The following is an 18,734-nucleotide window of genomic DNA, read 5'->3' on the forward strand; positions in this document are numbered from 1 at the left end:
TATATAAACATTTTATTATTTGTTATGTATTTATATATGCGTTTCCTTTAAAACATTGCCTACATCTGCTGAGAATGGATAACAGGTTAAAAGGCTAAGACTCAAGCCCTAGGTTACAGACATCTGGGGAATTTATGGCTTGGGAATAGATAGCATTCAAGTGTGACATAATCAGTACATTTCAGGATTTGTCTAGCTTTTGGGAATACAACTACTAGAGCACACAATGGCATGCCTAGAAGGCAGTGATGCTCGGTTTTGGTTCCTCTCCAGTCAGCTACTGACTGAATGAACGATGCATTCCTTTGTTTGCTTTGTTCCTCTGTTCTTTCATCCATTCCACCATTTGTGCACGGGAGCCGGTCCTGCGGCTGCAGTGTCAGCTCCAAATCCACCCTCCCATCCTTGTCCTGCTGGCGCTGGATCTCCACACACCATGTTCTTTTCTGCCTGCAGATCCTGTGTTGGGCAAAGCCAATATGGACTGAAAGGGGAAAACTAACAAAGTAAAAGAGAAAGAGCTTTGTTCTTCCTCGGAGGTCTGGACAGGGTAGTTCTCGTCCTCTCTGTCAGGTGTGGAGATTCCAACAGCGAGGCAGCCCATCCTCCCTGGAAGCCTGTGTCGGCTGGGCGTACCACACCTCAAGCTCCCGAGGGGTAATAATTCTACCCATTTCCTTTGGGTGATAGCTGCTTTTCGCTATGAGCTCGCCTTTACCTTTGTGACACCTTTGTGCTCATGTTCTCCATTTTCAATTATTCACTACAGCTGTTTAAATAATTGACGAGGCCTATATTTCCTCATTAAAGCCAGGCCCATGCAATATCTGGTGTATTTGCTTTTTGTAAAATAATTACTGCTATGTTACCGTTGATTATGGTCTTTTCCTTAAGAATTTTAGGAAATACAAATTGTATTTTCATAAACGTTTTTATAATTTTGTACTTTTGTACAGGAATATGAAAGTTACATGAGGGCATGAATGTGATTGTACTACAGAAATAGGAGCATTCTGTTTCAACATTTATATAGTTTTCTAAGATTTAAAAGTAGTTACATATACATTATTTCTTATAGGATAGGTATCACATTTTACAGATGAGAAAATTTAGTATTCAGAATTGTCTTCAAACTTTCTTTTTGAAACTTGTAACATTATTCATTGTGAAACATTAAATCATTAAAGTTTAAAATGCAACAGCTTCATTATGCCAAACCAGACACTTCCAAAACCCAGAATATGTGCACTTTTTGCAGTTCTAGACCATGGAAGTTGTAGAGGCAAGGGGAAGTTCTCTCTTTCCCTTCTGAAGGCTGGTTGGAATGAACTAACAATTAGGAAATTCAGGAGAAAAGACATCAAGTTCATTTAATAAGCAAAGTGGTCATACAAAATATGAAACTCAGGCTGCTGCCCCTTGCTGCCTCTTGCCTGCCATGCCAAGGGCTATTTCTCCTCTGCAATGCCCATCTGCCACACCACCCAGCCCTGGAGCCAGCCAGCTCCAGAATGACACCTCCACAACTTGTGAGTTAAAATAAACTTTTCCTCTTGGGTGCTTGGTATTCTGTCTCAGCAATGAGAAATTTAACTAAGACACCTTCAATAATAAAAAGTAAACCAACAATTTAGGAAAGTATTAAAAGGTAGACTGTCTAACAACAACAAAACAAATATGAGACTCAAAGGAAGTATGGAGCGGTTTAAGCTTGAACATTTTCTTCATCAGGGCAAAAAAACTGAAGCGGACTCAAAAGTGTAAAGGGGCAATGAATGGTTTTTAGGAGAATGAAAACCCAAAGTGGAGCTAGAGTCCCTCAGCCCTGGAGGAGGCAGCTATGAGTCATAGGACCTGCTCTAGAACTTCACTCCTAGTTGTTTATTGTATTAGAAGACTTCAGTCTTTCGGAGAAAGCCTCCCAAGCACATTCTCTGGAGCCTCCGTTGTGGAGTAGCAACTCTTGTCTCATCTTGGGCAGCAAGTCTCTTTCTTAGCTATTAGATGAGGGAGAGTCTTTCTAGGAAGGCAGCTTGTCTTAGACAAAGAAGATCAGAGATGATGATGGAGAGCTGAGGGACAGGGAAGGAAGGGAGAGATGCGAGCAAGGTGGGGACAACCCTAGCTTTGGGACTTCTTTCTTCCAGCTTGTCATACCAAAGCATCACACTTTGAGCTAATATTTTTTGAGTCTATGCTGTCACACATTTAAAAATTACAGAAAGACTGTTGCAAGAGATTGAAATAATTTTGGTGAGTGAATGATTTGTGTTTGTGGGATACACATAAGAAAACACATAAGAAAAACATCAACTGCATCTGATAAGACAGCAGTTGGGAAGGCTGTGGTAATAATCTCTGCTGTTAAGCTTAACCTCACTATCTGTCTGAATATCAAACATCTTAGGCATAACATGGAACAGGTATTTTTCATCAAGTATTGATATGTTGAACCTTAAGTCCTTACAGAATATGATGAAAAAACATTTAAAAAATTAGAATATATTTTAAAAATAGGCATAAGGAATTATATAGCTCTTATGTTCACAGATAAGTCCAGAAATCTAACCATATACAACCTTGTAGCAGGACAGTCCTGCAACCTTCCTTTTCCGGTCTCCTGCCTTCATATCACCCCCTTCTTTTTGAACAATCATCTACCCGAGAGACAGCACGGCAGCAACTGGCATGTCATGACAAGCTGCCCGTATTCAGAAGACCAGAATGACAGGCACTCCAAGCATGAAACTACTATTACAGATTACCATCTTCAGTGCAGTTGCTTAGTTCACAGGTGTCAGTATATATAGTTAGTCAGGGTGAGAATCATTTCAATTAACTGCTAGATTCAAAAATCTTCTTAAGATTCTCAGGATCATTGCCTTGCCCATCTTCTACATATAACTGTATGGCTGCCCCTGTTATGTTTCCTAGCTCTTCTCCTTTCCCTCTCTTAATTATTTAGTCCTCAAGTTCTTGCTTTCCTTTAATTGTATTATAACTTTCTATTTGAATTTCTTCTTTTGAGTTCTTATATTAGGGAAACTGAACGATATTTAAATATGTGTGTCTGGTTTAGTTTACTTATGAGTATATATTCAAGTGGCATCCACTTAAATATAAAGGCTTTGAGTTTGTCATTCTTTATAGCTGAGTAATACTTCATTGTATAAAAATACCACATCTTTTTCATCCATTCCTTAGATGATGGGCATCTTGGTTGTTTCCAAGATTTGACTATCACAAATTGTGCTGCTATAAACATAGGCACACATATATCACTATGATACGATGCTTTCAGATCCTCCAGGAAAATTCCCAGTAGAGGAATAGCTGATTAAATGGGATTTCCAGTCCAACTTTTCTAAGGAGTATCCACACTGATTTCCATAATGGTTGCATCTAGGTTGTATGGTAATAACAATAAGCTTCTCTTACGGAGAGTTAACTACCTAAGTTTGTAGACCAAAATTAGAGAAAAAGGAGGGCCACAAGGAAAGTCAACATTTTGGCCCTAGCCTTCCAAGGTCAATTAAGACTCAGGACATATGAGAACTTGCACTGTAACATCATGTAACTCAGTCGTGTCCCAAATTTTCTGATCAAGGAGATTATAGGGCCAAAGAGGAAAGTGATTTATGACATAAAGTGTGCCTAAGGAAAGTCACATGGAGAGAAAACATTCTCTCAGGCTTTCACAGAAAGCACATTGGCCAAGCAATGGCCGTGACTCATCCACATGGCTGACACTGACAAAGGTTCTACAATCTGAGGTACAGGATCTCAGGATAAATCCTAAGGGGATTTCACTGACCTTACATAGGTCTTGCTTTATCTTGATCTTGACCATCCAGCAGAAAAGTATAAAAACAAAGTATAAGAAGTAAAGCCATGCTGTTATATTGAGCTGTAGGGGCCTCAGGTCAACAATTTCTGACATTGCCAGTCAAGCAGAAGACCCAATACTATTATAGACTATAGGACTCTTTTAGAGTATTTTGCTGAGTTAACACACCTATAATATTCAAATAATGGAACTAAACAAAAAAGAGGATACATAAATGAATGTCCATTTTGTATCTGTGTATTCATAATGGTTGAGATAGATATATAGTTACCTTCTCCTAATGAATAGAGGCATTTGTTCTAATAGTGCTTGTAAATAGGATATCATGTCCGCATCTTGCACAGCAAATAACAACTAGGAAGAGAGTATGCAATGTGTTAATTATTGAAACTGTGCTATCAATTTGATTTGAAACTGTCTCATTGCTATTTCAATAAACTGTCTCTTTGCTATTTCAATAAAATTATGAAAATAAAAGATAAAAAATCTCCGCTGTTTCATACTGAGAATCCCTTTACTTCCACTTCAGTGTTAATTCTATTTCTTCACAAATTTTGACAGTCAACTGCTGTCTATAAAATGTCTTATTTTTCTAGGATTGAACCCCAATCCTAATTTTGGTTGTATGTGCCTGGGACAAAACCTCTTGAGGGAAAAAACAAGCAAACAAACAAACAAAAATCCAAAAACAGAACCTTTTTCCCCATAATTATTTAGTGAAATCGATTCTTCAGGGTGAAGCAATAGATTTACACCCCCTGCAGTCTCTTGATCCTAATGTACAGCTAAAACATCTTGGTGGAGTCCTTAATTAAAAATTACAACCTGAATGGATTTATAAATACCAGTCCTCAGAAAACTTGCAGTAGCATTTAATGCTTATTTACTCCCAAAATTTCATTTCAGAGATACTTGATAATTTTAAATGCAGTAGGAAAGGTACTACCAGCACTACTTTCAAAAATTTTTATGCTAGGTTTTCGATTGTGGAAATTCTCTTTTAAGTGCTGGGTATCTCGAAATCTAAGTGCTCTCTTTGTGTCCTGTATAACTGGCGGTTCAGAGTGTCAGGGTCGATGGAGCTTCATAGCATGCTGTGTGGATGTTTGAAATACTTTACCTGATTTGCCCCTATGGATAAATCTTTTCAAATGACACTGGCTAAATATGGAGGAATAAGATGAAAAGAGAGATCGCGCCACTGTTCACCTTCTTTTCTCTCACATTGCTTTCCTTCGGTGATCTTTCACACAGGTCAGATATTTTCAATATTCTCCGTGAAGCTTGACTTTGACATGACTATTCCTGTTTGCTGTTTTGAATATTTTTCCTACTTCATTGTTCAAACCAGAATCTGATTTGAAAGGAGAGCATTACTTTGACATAAATTATAGAATCCCAGACTACTTAATCTTCTTGGTCACATTTTATTGCTGTCCTGCATAAATAACACACAATAATTTTGTTTTATTAATATAGTGATCCGTCTTTATTGCCCTGAGCTTGTTAATGAAGATTGAAAAGGGAGGCTCCTGCCCATAAATTAGAAGTGTTAGAACAACTGACAAAAAGAATCCAAGTTTTCTACTACTAGATTAAGTTTTCTTTATTTGGATATGTGTACTCATGGCGCTGCAAATCCTTGGATATTTTTATTGTTGAAAAGGATGTTTAGCCATATGCATCGGTATGCCTACACATAAAATATGTATTTATTAGCCTAAATTAATCAATCTGCCCATATAATTTTTGAGGCAAGGTCTAAGGTGAGATCTGCCGAGCCACTAGGATTTGAGTAAGCCTATTTCTTACATCAAAAAAACTGCAAACAAAAATTTTAAGAGTGAAAAATAATCGAGAGTTTCAGTGAACCCCTTAAGGTCTGCAGCTGAAAGAAATAAATCAAAATAAGTTTCTATATAAATTTTCCTTCGCTTATGTATTAGCATTTATCTTCTTTAATTCTTCCTGGAATGCACCGAATATTCGTTGACCTCATGTCTTTGTGTATCTCTATGCCTTTGACTATGAAACCCTCTCATGTTCACTTTCCTCTAACTGCCCTCTCTCTTGAGGTTATGTCTTTTCACTTTCACTACCTGGCAGAAGCTCCTTCCAACCCCAAGTTAGATGATGGAATATTTCCTGCAAGAAATCTTTCCAATTCCAAGGCTGAGATAGGCTTCCTGCCTGTATATTCCTCTAATATCCTGCTCTTGTTCTTATTGTAATAGTTATCAATACATTTGGTTATATGTTTGTTTACTTTTCAGGATTCCCCAGTGAATATAGGTTTCTAGAAATCACAGGGGAGTTATGGCTGAGGCTGTTCCAGTTGGCGTGGTTTCTGATATACAGTTGGTAAAGAAGACTTGTTGTTTGATTTTGTTGATATCAGCAACTGGGAAAGGAATGCAACAAACACAAGCTGCAGAAACTATGAAGTTGTCCATGGCAGAGGTCTTGTGGTTATGGGTATGGAATCCAGAGCCAGCCTGCCCAGGTTTGATTCTCAGCTCTGCTTCACACATGCTTCATCTGTGACTCTTGGCAACTTCCTTCTGCTCCTTCATTTTCTCATCTGTAATACAGAGACAATAGAAGTATTCTGACTGATAAGTTGCTATGAGGCTTAAGCACTAACGTGTGTGTCCAGTGGTACCTCAGTTCACAAACCTAATTGGTTTTACAATTTTGAGGAAGATGGCAATGCTTGTGTTTGTGTGTGAAAGAAGGCCACAGTTGTGTTTGTCACCTGATGTGGAGTTTGTGAGTAGAAACAAAAGTTTGTTGAATGTTTTGAGAAGCATTTGTAAGCTGAAGTATTACTGTATGTGGAATACTTACTAGAGGGTAGTATATATCACATGAACAGTCATTGAAAAGTTCTAATATAAAATACAACTCTGCTTTAAAGAAAATGTGAAAATAGCTGATTCTGAGTCAAATGTGAGTGACCAGGCTTCGAGAACATGGAGTCAAGTTGCCCTGAATCACAATTCCACCAAGGAAGAGTCTGGACTAACTTTTTTTAGTCACAGATCAAAAGAAAGTCATAAATCAATAATCTGATCAATCACATTGTTGGGAGCATCAGGTAGATGGGCTATGCAAGTTGTGGAAAATTCTGTCATAGACTTCTGGTGTTATTCTATACCATTCTGAGCTTTGGGATTGGTGGATGCTAGAGATAAGGTCTTCTAAGTGATGCATTCCCAGAAGTTTACCAAATATTACCAAGAATATTAGGCCAGACAGAAAGTTAAAATAAATGACTATTAAAGGACTAAAATAGCCTGAGATAAATTTGGCTCTGGACTTCGCTACCTTCCATTTCCCAATAATCATGGTTCTGGTCAGCCAAGAGGCTGAGGTCTGCAGGGAACATCAGAGAACTTCAGTTTGTTGAAGGGAACATCTAGACAGGAAGGTTCAGGGCAGTTTGTCAAGTGAGGAAGTAGAGACTCTGTAGTTAGAAAGACTTGGAGAGGCCCCAAAGTCAACATTCTAGACTATGATTTAAAAAAGATTGGTTTGGTAAGCGTGTAGAAGCTGTGTGCTCCTTAGGGAGGAATCCTTGCAGGCAGGCCTCAGGAACCTGCAGTTACAGCCCCCTGACAATCCTGGGGCCTGAAGTCTGAGGACAGCTCATGGAGATTCACTTTTCTGGACATATTTCCAGAAGCACAGGTGGGCAAGTGAGGTTTAAAAAAGACTCCCTGCTGGGTCAGAAATGCTTTTCATCCTTGTGTTGCTCTCAGTCATAATATTTATAGCTTCTGTAGCATCACTAGCTTTGTTCCATATGCTTTTATGTTTTCAAAAATGTATGATATCATCTTCATCCTCAAACAGTTTATGGTGTAGTTAGTTAAGAAATGAATGTCAAGCACATGTAAAAATATTGCACGCTGCATGCTCCAGTTTGGGTTTGGAGTCGAAGTATATTAAAGAGGAGGAGACTTGGAGGGCTGGAGTCATTGAGGATCTTTTGGAAAGTGAATTCTTCATGAAAAATGAAAGAAGGTTGGTTGGGTAGGTGGAGTGATAATGTGAGCTAGGAAATAGGTCTGCACTTAGGGAGAACAGAGGACCAGAACTCCAACTTTCCGGCTATGCAAAAGAAATAGTGGTAGGCAAAACACACATTGCCATCTTGAATTAGTCTTTATAATCTTGAAAGCAAGTGAAGGATGTTACGATCTAACCTGAAAGATGTGAAGAAGCACTGGATGATCTTCTGGAGCTGAAGAAAAAAGGATAGGCAGATTAGTTTAGTGTAGAAAATCCCCAACTTTCTCTGATAAAAAGTAGTTTGCTTTTCTGGAATATCTTCAAATTATTTGAAAAATGAGAACTTAGGGTTGAATAAAGTCAAATAACTTAAATCAGTGCAAATTCAAAGAAGAAACAGTTGCTGATAGTGGCAATGGTGACACTCGATGAGAATGTAACTGGTGTTTTAAAATGTGCATAAGCAGACAGGTGTAAGTGTACGGAAGAAGGAAAAGGCTTGTGGGGAAACAGGAATTATCATAGCAGTCTCATAAATGTTAAAAGAGAGAGGTGAGAGAGGAAAAAAATGAGCCATGTTGGCAGAACACAGGTTCAATCAGTGTAATCAAGAATGGAAAATCTGGGACAGTGGTGCTGCTAGAAGAGAATTTAGAATAAGGATACAAGAAAGCGAAGGAGAAATAAGAGACGCTTTCTTCCTCTCTTCACATTCCTCTACTAACCTTTAATAACAATAAATAAAATAATACATTGTGTATAATATATGCAACCCATCCGATAGCTCTAAAAGCTTATCTACTTTTGAGGTGATAAATTCTGGCTTTGGGTGGTTAGGCAACTCACGCCTATGCACAGTGACCAGGGGAGTACTTATCCTGAACTTGTTCTTACTGTGAACATCACAATTATAAGTCACTACTGAAAATAAATAAACTAAGAGTACTTTAATTAATTTTGCATTTTCTTAGGCAAAGGGGCTCTTGTCTGTTTATATGATTTGTTCCCTTTTTTATTTTCTAATTCTTAAATTTTTGCTTGGATTTGGGGCTTGCTCGAATACTCTGTTGCCTCTATCTTTGTACTCATTCTAGTCCATCTGATAGTGGCCAGAGACCTCCTTGAAAAAGACAAATTGATCCTGTTGAACTTGTGAAGAAAAGCTGGTCCCTGGCCAAAGGGCCTTGGAGGTGGCAGGCTCTGGCTCATTCTTCGCCCTTGTGTCTGGTCACACATTCTTTTCTCTGGTGTGTGTGAACCCCACTTGCCCACCTTTGTTCCCTCAGATACTTCAAGCCCATTGCCTTAGTTTCCTGAAGATTAATAACAAACCCCTACGGATTCGCTGTGTTAAAATTACTAAGATGCGTTTTCACAGCTTCACTAGCCATAAATCCGGAGTCAGAGCCAGCACAGATGGTTCCCTCCGAGGCCCACAGGAGGGCTGCCCTGCCTGATCTGCTGCATCGGTGATGTCAGGTGGCTCTGGGCTGCCCTCGCCTCTTCTGTGCATCACATCAGAGTCTGACTCAGCTTTCACGGACCTCGTCCTCCCTGTGCCTCCGTGACTTGTCTCTCTTATCTTTGATTGAGACATTCACCCTTTTAGAGGGCCCACTCTGATCAGGAATTTCCCACGCTCAAGATGTTTTAAGTTATCTGCAAAATGTTTGTTTCAAATAAAGTCATATTCTGAGTCTCCACGTGGACATAGGCTTCCTAACTCCCCCAAAGTCTCTCCATTACACCATTAAACCTAGATCCAAAGCCTAAGTGGGATACCATTACCTCAAAAAGTGTCAAATCCAGCCCAGCATGGTGACCACACCTGTAATCTCAGCACTGGGGAGGCTGGGCAGCATGATTGAGAGTTTAAGGCCAACCTCGGCTACATAAGTTATTTAAAGCCAGCCTGGACGATATAGCAAGATTCTATCTCTTTAAAACATCTCAAATCTCATTATCTAAATCAGGTATGAGTGGAGTTGTGGATGTGGCTCAGCATGAAATGTCCCTTCCACTCGGAGGCCTGTGCTTAAGAAACAAGTTGTCTGCTTCTGAATACATTGGTGACATAGGATTAGGATAGATATTCTCATTCCAAAGGAGAGGAGACAGGAGGAATAAAGGGGTCACCAGTCACAGCAAGTATGGTGTCAGAAAGGCAAGTTACACATGAGTGGGAGGCCCGAGGATAAGTCTTTGGGGCTCACACTTCTGCCCTCTGCTCCCTCGGGGGCGTCTTCTTCAGTTTTTACACCTTTTTAAAATAACCTTGTCATTATAGTTCTCTTACTTTCTTGCATGCTTGCTTGCTTTCTGTCTTTTCTTTTGTAGCAGATATCTTCAGCTGAGCTGCTCTGTTACCCATTTTTTTTTTACCTGCCAAATTTTGAATTTCCAATTAGCTTCTTTTATTTATTCCGATTTCTGTCCCTTTCTGATTGCCCTAATCATTGTTACGTTGCTCGGACAAAAATATCAAAGACACTGGCTTGAAGGAGGTAAGGTTTCTTTTGGCTGAGGTGTCAGAAGTTTTAGACCATGAAGGAATGGTTCCAAGGCGGAACACTGCAGCCAGAGGGTCTTGGAGAGGAAGCTGCTTGCCTCGCTGTAGGCAGGAAGCAGAGGGAGCAAGGAAGCGCCTGTGAGGAGGCACAACAGCTGTGACGTACCTGTCAGAGATACACACACCTTGTCAAATTTTATGCCACCTCCTAATAAGTGCATTGAGCTCTAAACTCATAAATGAATTCATCTACAGGATCAATAGAGACCTCATGGATGGTGCTCTCAGTTTTTCTGATCCCCTCAGTTAGCAGCCAATGCTCCAAAACACCGGGGCTGCTCTGGGTCATTTTGGTTCCCAAACTGCTTGTATTGACCCTACTTCTGGGAGGACGACCTTCTCCAACCTGCGAGGACTCCTTTGTAAGTCTCAGCATCCTGTGGTTCTGCCCTATGTGGCAAGGTGATCCACGAGCTCACAGCGCCACTGTGGATTCTCTGTATGTCCTTCCTTCTCTACGGTTGGCTTTTACTCTACTAAAAGGGCTGATTCCCACCACAAGGCACACATCTGCCTTTTATTTTATTTAATTCATTTTATTTTTAGTAAAAGTTTTCCCAGCAATAGCTTTGGGCTTGTATGCAGGACACACTTTCTCAACACTGTGATTTTGTTAATTTCAGCATCCCTCACAGTCTGGATGAACTAAAAGCACCTCCAGTTATCAAATGCTAATGCCCACTTGATTAACAAATCTTTTCTTCATTTATATATTTCCTTTTGCTTTTCACTAAAATTATTAACAAGAAGTCAGACTCCACTGTTTATACCTTTCTTATAAATTTCCTCTGCTGAATAACCAGATTTATTGTTTATAGGCCAGCCAGATAGCACAGTGGACAAAAGCGGAACCCGGGTTTCCCAGGGCACCGTGCCGGGCCTGTCCCTGGGGCACGTAGAGACGGCCCCTGAGACTGGGCATGGCGGTGCGTGCCTGTAATCCCAGCGCTTGTGAGGCTGAAAACAGGAGGATCACTACGAGTCCAATCTACGTAGTGAGATCCTGTAGACCCTGTACTAAGTACATTAAAAAGAAAACAGACGAACAAAAAACAGGTTTACTGTTTAGAAGCTTGAATTTTCACTATGGAACACAAATTAGTCATTGTTCTTTTACTTTATAACAAAGATTTTCTTTTCTCCTGTTTTTAATAACCGTATTTCCTTTAGAATGCTGATACATAAAGTCTATATATTCACTAGCATTTTTCTCAAACAAGCTCCAACTTTTCATGTCATGTACTTCAAAATTCCTCCTGTCCCTATCCACTATCCCCTTCCAAAACCATTTCTATACACTCAGTCACTTTAAGGTGTTTGCTGGAACAGCACTTCCGTCCAGTGTGAAATTATCTATCAGGGTTTGTATATGTATATGATGAGTTGTGAAAGAATAGAAAATTATAATATGTGTATGCCTATGTGCCCATGTGGGTTATAAATGTGCATATAGAATAGGCCAAAAATGCATACACACTTCAAGAAAAGAAAAACTGTTTGATGCTTTTTCAACAGATGGTAGGGGAACGCTGCAGGACGTCATGTATCACTGAGAACCCACGACATGCCAGCCCTTCGAGAAGAAATCGCAAGTGCTCGTGCAGCCCCCTCAGGGACCAAGGTTACCCAGGCAGCAGCTTGCCGAGGTAATCCATGTCTGGAAGCTAACCGCCACCACTGTGGGCATCTCTTGTGACTACAGAGGCCAGAGAGAACTTGTGTTAACCTCGTAACGTCTCAATAAAGTTAGTATTAAAATAATTCTTTCAGTTTTTCCTTTCCTGAAGCACATGCACATTTTATTTTGTTGAATGCTATATATGGGTTATTTCAACAACTTGGCTCGGACAATCAAGGGATATGGCAAGACTGAAACAAAGGGAACAGCTCCACAGACAGGCCCCTCAAGCCGATCTCCAAGTGCAGTCTCCAGGAAGAATTTCTCCTCCGAGAGACCTCGAATTTTCTCTTAAAGCTCTTTGACTAACTGGTTGGGGTCCATGGAGATTATCTAGGAAAATCTTTAAAGTCAGCCCACGGTGAATGTTAACCACATCGACAAAACACCCTCACGGCAGCACAAGGACTAGTTTTTCATTGGATGGCTAAGTACTATGTAATCGAGCCAAGTGACACGTAGAGGTGATCATCACAGGCACGATGTTATGTAGCTACTTGACTACGTGTTCTACAGCTGACACACCGTCACGCTGCAGATTGTTCCATCAGTATCTTCTCCCTCTTGGAAGTCAGGTTGCTGTGGGCTCCAGGCTGTGTCCGCTCTTTAATACATCCCTGACCGCACTCTACACCGCTGTAAATCACATTCCTTATGACTTCGTCAATATCTGAGCCACCTATTGGATTATAAATTCCATAAAGTTCCATGAATCTATCTTGTTCCCCACACTTCTTGCACTCAATAAAGTTTTTGATTGATGGAATGAATAAACCAGAGGCAAGCGTGATCTGGTCTGCAGGTTCTCCATATCCCAGATCCACAGATCAGGCATCCAGGACCATCGCTGCTATTTGGCTGGAAGGAAAAAATAAGAAAACCATTTTATTACTCAATCTAACTTGATTTCTAATCACATCGTGCCTAGGAACTAGCATTCAACAAGCAGGATCTGGTGAGACAGTCAAACTTAAACAGTGGCTTTCTTTCTACTGTTCTTGTCACTGCCCTCTCAGATAGAACAGGAAACTGTGTGCAGTTGGCGGGGACCCCAGAACAAGGATATTGGAATTTGACATTAAATCTCAAATACATGCTAAAAAGTGGTTGGATGAGTGTAGGATTTTGAGTGATACAGATATAATTTTATGTTCTGATTGTAACAATTCCACACCAGGAATCTTATTACTTATCTAAGCCTCAATATTTATACAATGTTGGTCAAGAAATTTCAGCAGAATCAGTCTGTTAGAACTGAATTATGTTTTATTGGGTATTTCTTTGTACTAGAGTAAACAAGGGATTCCTGGGATTCCACTAAAAGGGAATTCACATCTTCTGTGATCTACAATGTCCAGGTGAATGAGAGTGTACACTATGTGCCTCTGGCTGATCAAATAACATGCATAAGGCGGAAAGCCCACTATAGATGGTGGAAAATTTAAGAAGCCTTATTGCGCATCATTAACTGAGTGCTTTAGTTAGTCCAGGCAAAATTTATACCCTACTGTTTGCTATTCAAATCACTGTAGCTTCTTTAGTTTCATTTGGAGAAAATAGAGCAAATTAATCAGGAGATTTATGCTTACGCAATGTAAATGCCACTCACACGCTTCATTTGTAAAATAAATACAGCATTTTCTCTATTGATAGCCCAGAAGTTTTGGAAAAATCAGAATAAAACTAACATAGTGTTTGAACTCAGTTTGTATCCTGTGAATTAAAAGCTCTATCTATTTGCTTCAACAACTGAACAAATTTGTCCTTAAAAATAAATCAATGAAGCTAGTTGTTAGTTGAAGTGAAGTAGGCAAAACAGTTGTTGATTTGAAGATCCTCACCTTTCACCTGGTTGTCATGGCATCGTGCTGACTGAAAAGAAAAGCGATTCTCCCCGCTGCGGGGCACAGAGTCCACAGAACATTAAAGAGAGAGATCTGAAAGTAGAGGCCGGTTTTAAAGTTTCCACTGAAGGCTGTCATAGGACAAATTTTAGAACATGCCTTTGCTGTGTTCTGAGTGAGCTGGTATTGGACTTGCCCCATGCTGTTTGTCTTTGGGAGATGCCCTAATTTAGACTCTGCTTTTGACCTTCTGGACAGATGTAGAATAGAAATAACCACGAAGCTGGCTGAAAGAGGAACAATGGTGGCTTCTTTTTTAGTTATCAAGAGCACAAATCAAGAATGATGCCATCTTGTAATTGCAGAGGGCTTGAAACCACTATTTATGTCATTTTTTCCAAAAATCACATTTCAATTTAATGTAAGGGAAGTATAACTCAGGTTTCCTGAGGCCAAGTTAAGTAGCTCCTTCTCGCCCTTCTTCCCCCTAAATGTGATACCCTGTAAAGAAATGAAAATTGTGTTGGCTTTGATTTTCCCTTCGATTTGAGTTCTATGTAAAAATATCATGTGCAGCATCCATAGTTCTCAGCAAGCTCCCTTGTGCTTTGTCGACATCGGCTGGATAGGCGATATGCCCTTCCCCCACTCTGCATAGCTGATGACTTATGGCCGACTGTGGACGTGGTTGGAGCTGTGCTCTCTCCACGGCTCTGCTTTCTGACATTCTTGAGAAAATTCCATCCACATTTTAAAAACAGGCAGAAAGTGCGACCTTCTGTTGGCCTCGCTAAAGGTAGGACGTAATCTCCTAAATCCCCAATCTAGAGCTCATTTATCTGGGACAATTGTTGAGTGGACGGATAACTTCAGTGCCCAAAGTGCTCCCTTTCCTTTTACCCAACGTTTCCTGGAGGCCATCAGGGCATGAATCATCCTCAGTCTTTGTGAACAGAGGCAAGCATGAGCCTAATTTAAGTCTTGTAGCAGTGGCCAGTAGACCTGCTTTGCAAAGCACAGCAAAATTAGCAAACAAACCTAGATACAGCATTACGACACTAGCCAGGATGCTCTTTGAATGGTTTTTGTGTGAAGAGGATGTAATGTCCCCTTAATCATAGAAGTTTCTTTTGAGACTACACATATAATTTTTGCTGCTGCTCCTACTATGGACTTGACAGAGTGATACTTCTTTCAAGCTAAAATATGTACTTGAAAAGTGGCTACCTGGTTATCTTTTCTGTTGATAATTGGTCAGTTCTTTTGAACTCTCTGACTTAAAGCCCATTTAGAAAGCACCAGTGCAGTAGAGTCTGTGATCATAAATTTTATTTTATTGCCCACCCTAATTCCACCCCCACATAACACATTTTTAAAGCAGCTTATGAATGTTTTATCAGAAATTTTCAAGTACCGATACTGAGTGAAATCCTAGGGGTTTAAATGGACTATCTAAAACTATATGGTAGCTGGCCCATAGGGAAGCTGGGTCTTCTTCCTCAGTTGTGATTTTTGGCATGTTTTCTTGAACTCTGGTCTGGTGGAACTCCTCCTACATCGCTCATGTTTCCATCTCTTCTCTATCTGTCTGTCTTTTGTTCTCTTTCTCTTTTTGTCCTTTCTTAACTTGCTTCATCTATGAATTTTTTTTTAAAAATGTATCAGTTATTTAATTAGGTTCTTAGTAAGAAATTTAGAACATTAATTTATGAGGATAAACTCCATTTGTCAGAGCAAAAAAGGATTGCAGGTAGCCCCAGAGCTGAGGAACAGCTCTGATTTTTGCTAAAGTCTGTGAGTCCACTGCTTTCTGATCCACCTTGCACTGTTCTGAAATCTGGTATCTCTTTCTCTGTGTCGAAGATCTTGCCCTCCTGGTATCTGGATTTTCACAGCTTCTTCTTGAGGTAAGCATCAGTGAGGTGTTTGGGGATATTCACTTTGCTAATATTAATTTTTGTAGAGGTGGCAATGACAAATTTCTAGTGTGTTCTTTGTAGAGGAACACGAATAAGGCTAAGAGGCCCAGTCACAAGTAGCAAGCCATTGGCCAACTGCGTCAGGAAGACCACTCTCTTGCCTCTGTGACACCCAGTGAGGATGATCAAGATGGTCCCGGGAGTGATACTAGCTTGAAGTTCCCTCACATGCTGACTGGAGGGAAAGCTCTTGCCATGGCTCAAGAGCTTTTGGGTCACATATTCAGTAGGGTAGTATCTAGGCATTTTTCAAAGCTTAGTCACCTGGGTACCACTATTCTTGTCCCCACCGACTGGTTTTGTGATCATAGCAAGAACTTTCTCTTTTTCTTCTCAACCTTTGATTTAGCAGCTTTATACTTTCTCCTGTACAAAGCCTTTCTGGAATACATAGCAGATCAAGAGTACTACCAATTCCTCTAAGCAGGACAAGATTTCAGCTGCAGTGCAGCTCCCCTGTCTTGGACCTTTTTGCCTTCACTTTACCCTTTTTACCAGTACCACTGGCAGAATCCTTCTTGGCTTCGGGTTTCTTCTCTTCAGTATCTGGCTTCTCAGTTTTTTCACTTGCCGTCTTGGAAGAAGAAAAAGATAACTAAGTTTTCTCTTCTATGAAATTTTGCATAACTCTTGACTTTACTCCCTCACAGTTCTGCCCACCAAATATTTCTTCATGGTGAACACATCTGTTAACATCCTGCCAGTTTTTACCATTTAAAAGCATTCCTTCTAGTTTGTTCATTGTAAACATGATGTGTATGTGCTTATGTTTGGAACTCTGTGTGCATTTTTAGAGAATTAATAATTAATTTATAAACTTATTTGTCAGTATTGGGCATAGACTGAAAGAAAGGCTTCTCATATAGCTGTGGGAAACCTTGAAATTCTAGAGCTGACATCAACCAGAATCTAAAATACAAAAAATAGAATTGATTTTAAGGAGAATTGATTATGTTTAGGAGAATTGGTTAGGATCTCCACAAGGACAAATATAGGATATGTGATTATAATGTAAATATTGCCAAAAGGCCAACTATAAGGAACATTGCACATTGTGTTTAGCCCATTTATTCAGAAAAGCTCTGGATTTCTTCTTCCTAAGTGCAATGGTATGCATATTTTATGAAGATACTCACTTCCAATTATCCGTGCTGGAGAGGCCTGAGAGATCATAGCCATTGTGCAGAGCTCTGGCTCCCACTGATATCATCCTACATTTCATTTTTTTATTTTGTATGTTTTGTATTTTAGGGAAGGGTCTACAGAGTGTTCAGGATCTCACTACTAGATTGGACTCCTAGTGATCCGCCTGTTTACCGCCTCCCTAGAGCTGGGATTACAGGCACGCACCACCATGCTCAGTCTCAATCGCTGTCTCAGCCACCCCAGGGTACAGGCTTGGCAAGGCAGGCTCAGGGATGGACTCCCTGGCCTCTGTGCCTGCTTGCAAGCACACCTTAATCTGCTGAGCAATTTGACTGGCCCTTAGATTTTATTTTTATTGTTTCTGAGCTACAATTACTAACTTTTACTGGGAATCAGGGTGATTTAAACTAGCAATGATACAGATTCACTAAACCTGATTAGAATCCCCACTTTTACAGATATATGATCTTGGATACATTTGTTCACCTGTTTAAGGCTGAATCTCTTTATATGGAAATCTATAGGAAGACTGATAATTACTTCGTTTTGACACAAGGGTTGTATGAAATACTGTATGTAAAATACTTCCATATGCAAATGCAAATACTAATGACTAGCTATTTTCAAAATTTCCAATGGAAGGAGTGATGGAGAGTGTGTATGCTGCTCTCTAATAATGTTTTTGATTTCTCTGATCTTTGTCCCCATAATAGCAGTATATTGCACACGTCATAGCATGGAGAACTTGGGCAATGTTTAAACTGCAGCCTCAGGAAGGGTTATTATATAGCACAAAGGATGGTCTCAAAGGAAGTGGGACTAGGGACTGGAAATCTGAGGTTCAGCATTAGAGTACGGAGTAAATACTATCTATAAAGCTACTAGTAGCAAATGCAAAAAGAACAATGCCTCCAAATATCACTAGATAAAATCTGGAGTGGGTCAGGGCAAAAGGGAACCATAGAAGCAATGTTCTGGGAAGACAGGAGAGAAAGGTCCTTTAGGCCAAGGCAAAAACCAAATGCTGATCCGGAGTCGGGCTCCTTCACAGTGGTTTCTTCCTTTGAGTGGAATTTGACTAGAAGAGCTGACAAATCAAACATTTGGTGTGATGCAGCTGTGATGGAGACAAATGTACATCGGAACACATGGGACTGCAAATGAAAGTGAGGACGGACTGAATTAATCCCATCTATCACCACCGTCCCATGTCAGCTTTAAAGATTCGGCCTCTAAGAAACTAAAGAAGTGAGGAGCTGGTGAATTAATCCAGTGCATCACCACAGGTTCCCCTGGTGTCCGTCTGTAAATTCTGGCCTCGAAAGGTGTAGAGGATGAGTTTAGTCATGTTAGAATATTTATAAATTGTACAAATTCCCCTCTAGCTTGTTTGTTGGAAGATTTCCACAAGACAAATGCACAGACTAAACGAACAATGGTGTTAGGCTGCAATCATGTTTCTTCTTAAACTAAAAATGGAAAAAAAAAAACTACTCTTCTATTATAAAAATAAATTCCAGTCCAATTATTTCCTTCTACTCAATTTAGTTAATATGTAGTGGTGCTGGGCTGACAGTGAGAGTTCCTTTGTCTCCTTCCTTCCTTCCTTCCTTCCTTCCTTCCTTCCTTCCTTCCTTCCTTCCTTCCTTCCTTCCTT

The sequence above is a fragment of the Octodon degus genome, unplaced genomic scaffold (assembly GCF_000260255.1).
Source record: "Octodon degus isolate 3935 unplaced genomic scaffold, OctDeg1.0 scaffold00084, whole genome shotgun sequence".
Lineage (NCBI taxonomy): Eukaryota > Metazoa > Chordata > Mammalia > Rodentia > Octodontidae > Octodon > Octodon degus.